The sequence below is a fragment of the Gossypium hirsutum genome, chromosome A10 (genome assembly GCF_007990345.1).
Source record: "Gossypium hirsutum isolate 1008001.06 chromosome A10, Gossypium_hirsutum_v2.1, whole genome shotgun sequence".
Lineage (NCBI taxonomy): Eukaryota > Viridiplantae > Streptophyta > Magnoliopsida > Malvales > Malvaceae > Gossypium > Gossypium hirsutum.
In genome coordinates, this window is record NC_053433.1 from 90963701 (window position 1) to 90975323 (window position 11623).

The 11623-nt window shown below is 33.1% G+C and overlaps 1 non-coding gene across 1 annotated transcript; it reads right to left on the reverse strand.

Moving 5' to 3' along the window:
- Nucleotides 1-280: 280 nt before the first annotated feature.
- On the reverse strand, nucleotides 281-387 carry LOC121208800 (small nucleolar RNA R71). Its single transcript, XR_005903924.1, has one exon. It is a non-coding gene; the product is annotated as a small nucleolar RNA R71 (small nucleolar RNA).
- Nucleotides 388-11623: the final 11236 nt, after the last annotated feature.

Here is an 11623-nt window from a genome sequence, read left to right on the forward strand (position 1 = left end):
ATTAAAACAAGTAACTTTTTAGATGCTGCAGACTATAGCGCAGTTTAGTTGTTTACCAACTGAAGCTCTTAGGTTGCATTTGAGACTTTTTCTTGAAATCTATGATTCATTCAGACAGCAGGGTGTTCTTAAAGATGCCCTTAGATTAAAATTATTCCCTTATTCATTGCGAGATCGTGCCAGATCATGGTTGAATGCATTACCATCAGGTACGGTGGCATCTTGGAATGAACTGTGTCAATGATTTTTGCTTAGGTATAATCCACTCAACATGAATTCCAAGTTGAGGAATGAGATTACATTGTTCAGAAAATATGAAGATCAGACATTATACGAGGCATTAATGCTTTTCAAGGAATTAATTAAAAAATGCCCGATACATGGTTTTCAGCATTGGACACAAATAGAGATGTTCTACAGTGGATTAAAAGCTTATACACCAATGGTGATGGATGTATCTACTAATAGGATGCTGCTTGAAAAATCCTACAACGAAGCATACAAAATTGTAGAAAGAATAGCAAATAATGATTATCAGTACCCCACTACCAGAATTGTTACTGGTAGAAAAGCTGCTGGAGTAATGAAACTTAATGAATTACATCATTAACAGCTCAGGTATCGTCTTTAATGAATATGATTAAAACTTTAAAAAGACCCTCTACAGTGCAAGAGATGAAGGTTGTAGAACTAGCATGTGTATACTGCGGAGAAGATCATGTTTTTGATGAATGCCCATCCAATACAGCCTTTTCGTAGCAACAACAATCCCTACTTCTACATCTTCAATCCAGGTGGAAGTAACATCGAAATTTCAGTTAGAGTAATCAGGGAATGGGAAATTCCTGCACTATTAATAGACATAATGCGGTTGGTGAACCACCTAGACACAGTCAACCAATGTCGTGACAAAATGTGGAACAAAGTTCATCATCTTCAACATCAGCTATGAAAGCTTTATTAAAATAGTATATGACTAACAATGATGCAATTATTCAGAGCCAGACAGCTTCCTTAAAAGCTCTAGAGAATCAACTGGGACAAATTGCCATTGGTTTAAGCTCCAGACAATAAAGAGCAGTGCCTAGTGACACAGAAAGTTCTAGATCTCAAGGAAAAGAACAATGTAAAGCCATAACACTTCAGAATGGCACTCAGCTTCCAGGAGTTCTGAATGATACCTTATCTAAGGGAAGTTTTGAAGTTCCTAGAAGCACAACTTTTGAACTACAGGTGGAACAAACTACAAAAGATGGGAGTGGACAAAAGCATATAGAAGCGAATTCATATTGCCGAGCCAATACAAATGCTATGGCAAGGCAACCTCAACAAATAGAAAAAAGACCACCGCCATCTTTTCCCCAGCATTTGAAAAAGTCAAAACAAGATGCTCAATTCAAGAAATTTCTAAAGTTCTTGAAGCAATAACACACTAATATACCTTTGGTGGAAGCATTAGAAAAAATTCTTAACTATGTGAAATTCATGAAAGATATCCTATCCAAGAAGAGAAGGTTAGGGGAATTTGAAACTATTCACTTACTAAAAGGTGCACAAAGATGCTGAAGAAAAAGTTGATGCCAAAATTAAAAGATCCAAGGAGTTTCACTATACCTTGTTTGATTTGAAACCATTATGTAGGCAAAGCATTATGCGATTTAGGTGCAAGTATTAATCTAATACCTATATCTGTTTTCAGGAAACTTGGGATAGGAAAGGTAAGACCTACGACAATCACATTGCAACTAGATGATAGATCATATGTCCATCTAGAAGGTAAAATTGAAGATGATCTGGTAAGAGTTGACAAGTTCATCTTTCAAGAAAATTTTATTATTCTGGAATGTGAAGTAGATAAAGAGGTACCTATAATACTTGGATAACCTTTCTTAGCAACTAGTAGAATATTAATTAATGTGCAGAAAGGTGGGTTAACCATTAGAATTAATGATCAGCAGTTGACTTTTAATGTGTTTAATGTTTTAACGTGTGTAGGACCAGTTGAAGAATGCCATGTTGTAGAATTTTTCGACATTATAATTTAGGAAGAATTTGCAGGACATATATACAACGATTATGATGTAGAGCCTGTCCTATTAAAGGAAAAAAATTTTAACAATTTGAAAATAGATATAGAAAGAGCTTCGAATCATTCAATTTATCAAGTCACCCTTTCAACCCTCCTCGCTCATCAATAGAAGATCCACTGATTTTAGATTTGAAGCAATTACCAGTGCATTTGAAGTACGCTTCTTTGGGAGAAAATAATACACTGCCTGTAGTTATTTCTGTCGAGTGTACAACAAACCAAGAGATGCAATTATTGGAGGTTTTAAAGAAATTCAAGAAAGCATTAGGATAGTCAATTGTGGATATTAAAAGAATTAGCCCAGCAATCAGCATGCACAAAATAATACTTGAGGATTTCCATGGAAAATCTATTGAACAACAGAAGAGACTGAGTCTTATCATGAAGGAAGTAGTTAAGAATGAGATTATCAAATGGTTAGATGTTGGGATTATATGCCTAATTTTTTATAGCTCTTGGGTGAGCCCTATCCAATGTGTACCAAAAAAAGGAGTCATAATAGTCAACAATGATAACAATAAACTCATTCCCACACGTATTGTCACTGGTTGGAGAATTTGTATAGATTATCGAAAGCTCAACAAAGTAACAAAGAAGAACCATTTCCTTTTGCCTTTTATAAATCAGATGCTGGACAAACTAGCAGAGAAAGCCTTCTACTATTTTTTAGATGGCTACTCAAGGTACAACCAAATTTCCATATCTCTTATTGATAAAGAAAAAACTACATTCACCTATCCTTATGGAACATTTGCTTTTAGAAGAATGCCATAACTACATTCACCTATCCTTATGGAACATTTGCTTTCAGAAGAATGCCATTTGGGTTATGCAATGCCCCGGCAACATTCCAGTGTTTCATGATGGCAATATTTTTCGACATGGTGGAGAAATTCTTTGAAGTATTCATGGATGATTTCTTGGTGTTTGGTGACACTTTTGAAGATTGCTTATGAAATTTAGAGTCAGTACTTTGCCAATGTCAGGAAACAAATTTGGTGTTGAATTGGTAACAATACCATTTCATGGTTCGTGGGGGCATTGTTTTGGGCCACAAAATTTCACAACAAGGAATTGCCATCGACTAAGTAAAAATAAAAGTCATTGAAAAGTTGCCACCACTTATTTCGGTGAAAGGAATCAAAAGTTTCCTTGGGCATTTTGGATTTTATCGTCTCTTCATCAAGGATTTTTCTAAGATATCCAAACCTCTATGTCAATTGTTGAAGCAAAACGAACCATTTTATTTTGATGAGTTATGTTCAGAGGCATTCGAAAAGTTAAAGGAACCATTAGTCACTGCATTAGACTGGAATATACCATTTGAACTAATGTTTGATGCAAGTGACTTTGCTATTGAAGTAGTGATAAGGCAAAGAAAAGCTAAAATGTTTCACGCTATATATCATGCCAGTTGCTCACTAACAAATGCAAAGCTCAATTACACCACCACGGAGAAGGAATTGTTAGCAGTGGTGTTTGCCTTTGAAAAATTCAGAGCTTGTTTAGTATGCACCAAAGTCATAGTTTATATAGATCATTCTACCATCAAATACTTGGTGACGAAGAAAGAGGCCAAACCTAGACTCATTAGATAGATATTGTAATAGCTCATTTTAGTGAAATCAAAATAGTGGTTTTGAGACCACAAATCTGATGTCAAAATAATTATTTTATTAATATTTTAAAGTCTACAACATTTTAGTAGTCTAGTATAAAAATTTTGTTAAGAAATTTTACCGTTTGCATGCTTAATTAGATAAAAATGACTAAATTACAAAAGGTAGAAAACTTGAGTTCTATAAGCTAAAGAGATTTAATAGCAATGAAATTAAATGGATGGAGAGTTAATATTGTAAATAAACCATTAATATCATGAGTGGACTATTATGGACATTTTATATGTGTTTTTAAATGTTAATAACAAGGTTAAATAAGTAATTTATTAAATAAAGGTGAATAAAATTAAAGAAAAACAAAGACATCATCTTTGTTATTATCTTCTTCCATCGAATTAGCCAAAAGGAAAGCCATTAATGAAGCTTCAAGGTTCAGCCATAGTTCATCCTTGCATGTGAATGATATTTCGTCCCGTTTTTAATGATTTCTATGATTTTAGAGTCGTTGTAGCTTAATCTAGCTAGCCAAAGGACTTATTTGTAAAACTGTTAAAAGATTAGGGTTTTTCCATGAATGTGTTCATGTTTTTTTTTATGTTTGGTGCAATAAAATGAATCTATGTTATTAGATAAACAACTTTTCTAAAGTGATTTTCATGAAAATGTCAATTTTGAATTTAATTGAAAAATATGAAATATTCATGGTGTAAATTGTGAAATAATGAAATCTGTGGGCTACTATGAGCTTAAAAAAATTTGGCTAGGGTTGGGTAGGGGTGAAATTGTATGAATTTCATTTTACGAGCCTAAGGACTAAATTGTAAATACATGAAAAGTATATGAGTAAAATCATAATTTTACTAAAATGTGAATTTGAGTTAAATTGAATAGAATGGTTATTGAATTGAGCTGAATTTATTCATTTAGGTCAAGATAAACCACGTACAGCCCTAGATCAAGACAAAAGAAAGCTTCGGATTAGTAAACTTTATTTCCTACAGTTATTGTAACACCCCTATCCCGTAACCGTCGCCAGAATAGGTAAGGGGCATTACCGGACTTGTAACTCATGTCAGAACAGTAAAATTTTAAAGTTTTTCTTGAAATAAAGATCATTCATTTAAATAAGTACTAAGCACAGCCAGAGATAAAATTTAAACTTCACTAAGTAAACATTCAAAAGATGCCATTTTCGCATGGCTTATATACATTAACCAAAAATATTCTTCCTCCACTAGTCTATTCTATACATGCCATAAAATAGTTCTAAACATGACAGTAACAAGCAGTGGATAGTGATAGTGTGACTAGTTGCTGACGATCCCCGAGCCTGTAGCTTCGCAATGAGATCTATAAAACAGAGGAAACAGAGTAAACGGAGTAAGCATTACAATGCTTAGTAAGTTTTAAGCAGTGTCAACAGATAACAATCAAATTATAACATAGTTGTTCGTATTTTTATTTCACTCTTCCTTCGGGCATACCATCCCTTTACCGAATATGCACATCTCATCATATACAATAGGCAGATAAGCTTTCACATAAAAGTGAGCTCATGTGACATAGATATATCGTATGATTTCACATAACCTCTCACACTGATCCGATGTCACATAATCATAGGAATAGTCTCATAGATTGCTCTCGTATGCATCACATAACTACCTTATGATTTAGTGCAAATCAAGCTCACATATAAACTTGGAGTACATACCTGTTTAACCTTTTGCATTGAGTATATTTAGAAGTAATTCTTATTACGAAGTCTTACCCGGACATAATCTCCACACGAAGTTATCGGGTCTTACCCGGACAAAATCCCCACACGTAGTCATCGAGTCTTTAGAGCTCGGATATAGTACGAGCACGAAGCTTACGGACATTAATCAGTGATAATATTCTCGCATAAAGCCTGCGGGGTTTTAACCCGGATATAGTACTGACACAAATGCCCTTCGGGACTTATCACATTTATACACTTTCACATCCATCACGTTGGCCACTCGGCCCTGTCACATATATACACTTTCACATTCATCACATCGGCCATTAGGCCTTATCACATATATACACTTTCACATTCATCACATCGACCATTAGGCCTTATCACATATATATACACTTTCACATTCATCACATCGGCCATTAGGCCTTATCACATATATATACACTTTCACATTCATCACATCGGCCATTAGGCCTTATCATATATATACACTTTCACATTCATCACATCGGCCATTAGGCCTTATCACATATATATACACTTTCACATTCATCACATCGGCCATTAGGCCTTATCACATATATACACTTTCACATTCATCACATCGGCCATTAGGCCTTATCACATATATATACACTTTCACATTCATCACATCAGCCATTAGGCCTTATCACATATATACACTTTTACATTCATCACATCGGCCATTAGGCCTTATCACATATATGCATGTTCACATCCATCACATAGAATCCTAAATCAAAATATAGATTTTCATGTATTCACATCACAATTATCCAAATATACTTCACATACCACATATACTTTCACGTATACACACTGTCTTGGCTGAATCTACATCTATCATTTTCCAATATCACAATTTAGAATTCACGTATGGGTTTAATCAATAGCTTATGAGCAACTAAAACAAGTTTATCAAGGTTTACAACACAATCTCAAATTCAGCACAAGCTATTTTTCCTGAGCAATAGTCACTAAATTATTTATAACTGGAGCTACAAAACTCCAAATCACTTTCCGTTAATTTTTCGTGAATATAGACTCGTATATCTTCCATCCATAAAATTTCCAGAATTTTAGGTTTGGCCAATCAATATAAGATTTTTCTTAAAGTTTCCCATGTTTCACTGTTTGACTAATCTGACCACTCTTCACTACGAATAAAATTTCTCATTTTACAGATTTCAAAATGTGTTGTATTTGATTTCATTTGAAACTAGACTCATTAAGGAGTCTAAGCATATAAATTTTATCTTATAACCATTTTTGTACAATTTATAATGATTTTCTAAAAACAGAACAGAGGATTACAGTGTCATTCTGCGCTGTCTCACACAACTTTAAGTATCTCATTATCGGAAATTCCTTTGCTTACACGGTTTCTTTTATAAGAAACTAGACTCATTAAGATTTAATTTCATGTCTCATTCAGCCTCTAATTCAAATCCATAAATTTATGGTGATTTTCTAAAGTCACGTTACTGCTGCTGTCCTAAGCAGACTATTTCAAATTACCCTTAAATTCCCAAGCTCAAACACTTAAGAACTTACCATTTGAGCTTAGAACATATCATGGCCACATCATATCTTATTAAATCAACTCATCATGTCCTATTATAATTGAATTTACTCAACGTTTAATCACTTAAAACTTACAAAGGAATCAAACTCAAATACTTAAGAACTTACCTCGGAAATTGCCGAACGATTACAGATCGACTATTCGGTTAGGTAGCTTTTTTCTCTTTTCCGAATTAGACTCCCTAAGCTCTTGAGCTTGAATAAACAAATTTAATCTATTACAAACCAATTATACAAACTCATGGCCGAATATAACAAGAAGACTACTGGATTCTACTAGCCACTCATTGCCCTATTATTAACCTTACTTAATTATAAACGCATTCGGCAATTTGATAATTAAGTTCATATCATGGTATCATAACTCCACATTTATCAATATATCATTAACAAAATATGCTCATGTCAAATTTACTCCCAATCACATCTCAAAATTCAGCAAGCTTAGAACTCATTTAATAATTAAATTCGGTAGCTTAATCACTTTGCTAACTACTTATGCATATAATTCAATGATTTTTACATCATCTTACAATCACCATTAATCAAGACTTTGAGATTTCCACAAATGTTCATCTAATGCCTCTAGGCCGAATGTAATATTGCATCCAAATTCACATAGTTTTTTTTGTTATATCTAATTCTAATGTACATAATCATAATTCAATTCAACATTATAAACCATTATCACCCATTTAGCCGAATATACCACATTAATTTTTAACATTACCCATGTAAATACCTATAGGTTCTTATACCTTAAATTCACACATTTAACCCTTTAATGCCTATTGATCATTCCTTTGGTCTTAACCTAAATGACAGCTCTCATTCTCCATATTTCAACCGAATTTTTCATAGCATGAAGACTTTCATACATTTATAAAAACTTTCATAACTCATTTGAGCCATCAAGCACATTTAGTTTATTCATACTCAACTAGAATCAATTATCCTCCCAAAATCATCAAACATACAAAATATACCCCATTAAGCTCATGACCGATTGCTACATGCTTCATGAACACAAAAATTTTCACATGGGTCTTGTTGCAAGCTTCAAAACCAACCAAAATTCACAACTTTTCAAAGAAAATAACATGAACCTTACCTTATTTGAAGTCTTCTTTTGCCGAATGCCCTAAGCTCAAAGGTTTCTATTTTGTTTCTCAACTCACGGCAAGAAGAAGAAGAAATGGCCTTGTTATTTTCGCCTCAAACATGTTTTATTCATTTATTTCATTAACTTTTATTATTTCTATTTTATGAAACCACTTTCTTTAATATAAACAAATATATTATTAACATTATTTACTAACATACAAAGCACAAAATGCCAAAATGTGTCATTCATGCCCATCCTTGCCGTCCACTACCAAGAAAAAGGAATGTTTGACATGCAAGTCCCTCATGCTTCAAACCATGCAATTTTTAGCCACTTCCAATTAACCTATGACATTTTCAAGATTTTTCACATAAGCCCCTTTTTATTTATTTCACATCCAAATGACAAAATTTAAAGCATGAAATTTTCACACATACTTATTCATAAATAATAAGCATAAAATATAACAATTAATTATTTTTGTGACTCGGTTTTGTGGTCCCGAAACCATTCCGACTAGGGTCAAATTAGGGGTGTCACAACTCTCCCCCCTTTAGGGATTTTCATCCCCGAAAATTTCCACCGATGCATAGGTTAGGATAACGTTCTCTTATTGAATTATATCCACAAAGACATTAGCTCATCGATAGCAATTGTAATTCATTATTTATTTCGCATCGGTCTATAAAATCATTTTCTTATCTTAAAACAAATACATAAACATTTCTACAAGTATGCACATATATCTCATTTCCTTGATTTCATAAGCAATAATCACTTAATTTAATTCACAAATGCATTTCAAACACATATAAATCACATATTAACATGTATAATTCATATCATCAACCCACATATTCGTAACTCACATTTTCATTCATGTATAAGCTGTAACCTGACCGAAAGTACACATATACTCAAACATCCCAATAAATATCCTTTATCATTCCATCATATCTCACTATTCAACTTAACCTATTTCCAACAGAAAATCAACTTCCACATACCTGAACACTGAGTTCATTTAGCACATTCAATCACCGTTAACGATACCCGTATACAATCGATTTGGCATCAAGCCTCATATTGTATACCGGCATGGGATTTATTTTAGCACATAACCCATATATCCAAAATTATCAGCATTCATCACAAATTCTTACAGACTTTCAAATGTCGAACTTAATCGAAATAATTTCTTGAATATGATTAACAAAAAAAATAGGGGTCATTTAGCAATAGCACATATGACTTCATATACCAAGCATTCAATAGACTAAATCCGTAACACATTTATAACATGAATTCATTTCTTAACAACATATCCACTTGGTCTTAACCTAAATGACAGCTCTCATTCTCTATATTTCAACCGAAGTTTTCATAGCATGAAGACTTTCATACATTTATAAAAACTTTCATAACTCATTTGAGCCATCAAGCACATTTAGTTTATTCATACTCAACTAGAATCAATTATCCTCCCAAAATCATCAAACATACAAAATATACCCCATTAAGCTCATGACCGATTGCTACATGCTTCATGAACACAAAAATTTTCACATGGGTCTTGTTGCAAGCTTCAAAACCAACCAAAATTCACAACTTTTCAAAGAAAATAACATGAACCTTACCTTATTTGAAGTCTTCTTTTGCCGAATGCCCTAAGCTCAAAGGTTTCTATTTTGTTTCTCAACTCACGGCAAGAAGAAGAAGAAATGGCCTTGTTATTTTCACCTCAAACATGTTTTATTCATTTATTTCATTAACTTTTATTATTTCTATTTTATGAAACCACTTTCTTTAATATAAACAAATATATTATTAACATTATTTACTAACATACAAAGCACAAAATGCCAAAATGTGTCATTCATGCCCATCCTTGCCGTCCATTACCAAGAAAAAGGAATGTTTGACATGCAAGTCCCTCATGCTTCAAACCATGCAATTTTTAGCCACTTCCAATTAACCTATGACATTTTCAAGATTTTTCACATAAGCCCCTTTTTATTTATTTCACATCCAAATGACAAAATTTAAAGCATGAAATTTTCACACATACTTATTCATAAATAATAAGCATAAAATATAACAATTAATTATTTTTGTGACTCGGTTTTGTGGTCCCGAAACCACTTTCCGACTAGGGTCAAATTAGGGGTGTCACAGTTATCGTTGAGGTAAGTTCGTACATTCAAATTGAGTTTTCAATTATGATTTAAATGCTATTATTGCATAATATTAAATTGTGTGTTGGCAGAAAAAAATCTATGACATCACGGCTATCACTGATGAATGAAAAGTGATAGCTTCGGCTATCAATTATGAAAAGGGATGGTGATGACCATCAAATTATGAAAAGGGATGGTGACGACCATTAAATTATGAAAAGGGGATGGCTTCGGCTATCGTACTATGAAAAGGGATGGCTTCTGCTATCAAATTTTGAAAAGGGATTGTGACAACCATCGAACAATGAAAAGGGATGGTGGCATCCATCAAATTATGAAAAAGAGATAGCTTTGGCTATCGAATTATGAAAAGTGATAACTTCGGTTATCGAATTACAAAGAGGGATATGTCAACCATCATATTATTATCTCATGTGATCTTCGGTAAGAGCTTTCAATGTAAATTACATTGGTTTGATGAAAGGTAGATAAAGTGTACCTTGTGAAAAATTAAGAGCATGAACGTACATATATAAGCTTTTGAGTTAGTTATTCTCATGTTGGATTGGGTTATACATGTTTTGTGATTGTATATTGTATTGGCAAGGTTAGATGGTATGTGTTGCGAACTTACTAAGCATGCAATGCTTACTTTGTGTTTATTTTTTTGTATTTCATAGTTACCGAAAGCTCATTGGGGTTGGAAAGTCATCGGAGATCTATCACACTATCTATCGGCTCTTTCAGTACTTTTGGATGTTTAATTTTGGTTATAATGGCATTATAGGTATATTGGCTAATGTTAGCCTATGTGATTTGGTTGTGAAAGTGACCATTTAGTTGGTTTGTATTTTTGCTTTATGTTGCTGAAATGGTATATTTTGATGTGTATATAGGTTGCCTTATATGTTTGAGGTATGGTTTTATATGGTAGAATGATGGAAGATAAAATGGTGGTTTGAATATGCATTTTGTGTAAGCCTTGAATTGTTGTGAATTGGTACTTGTATGAATGGCTTATATGATGTTTTAGTGCACAAGTTACACATAAATTATACGACCATTTGGAGCCAGTTTCTGTATGCCATATATGGTACATTTTGGTATGTTTTAATGAGTAAATCAAGTGGCATGTTATGGTATAATTTTGGTTGAGCCCTTGTGGAATAAATGATCAAATTGTGTTCATATTTTCACATGTTTATGAATTGTCATTTGAGGTGCCTTAGGGCATATTGGTTGAATGTGTGCATACCATTTGTATAAGGCTAGAAAATGCATGGTTTTGGTACATTATTATGG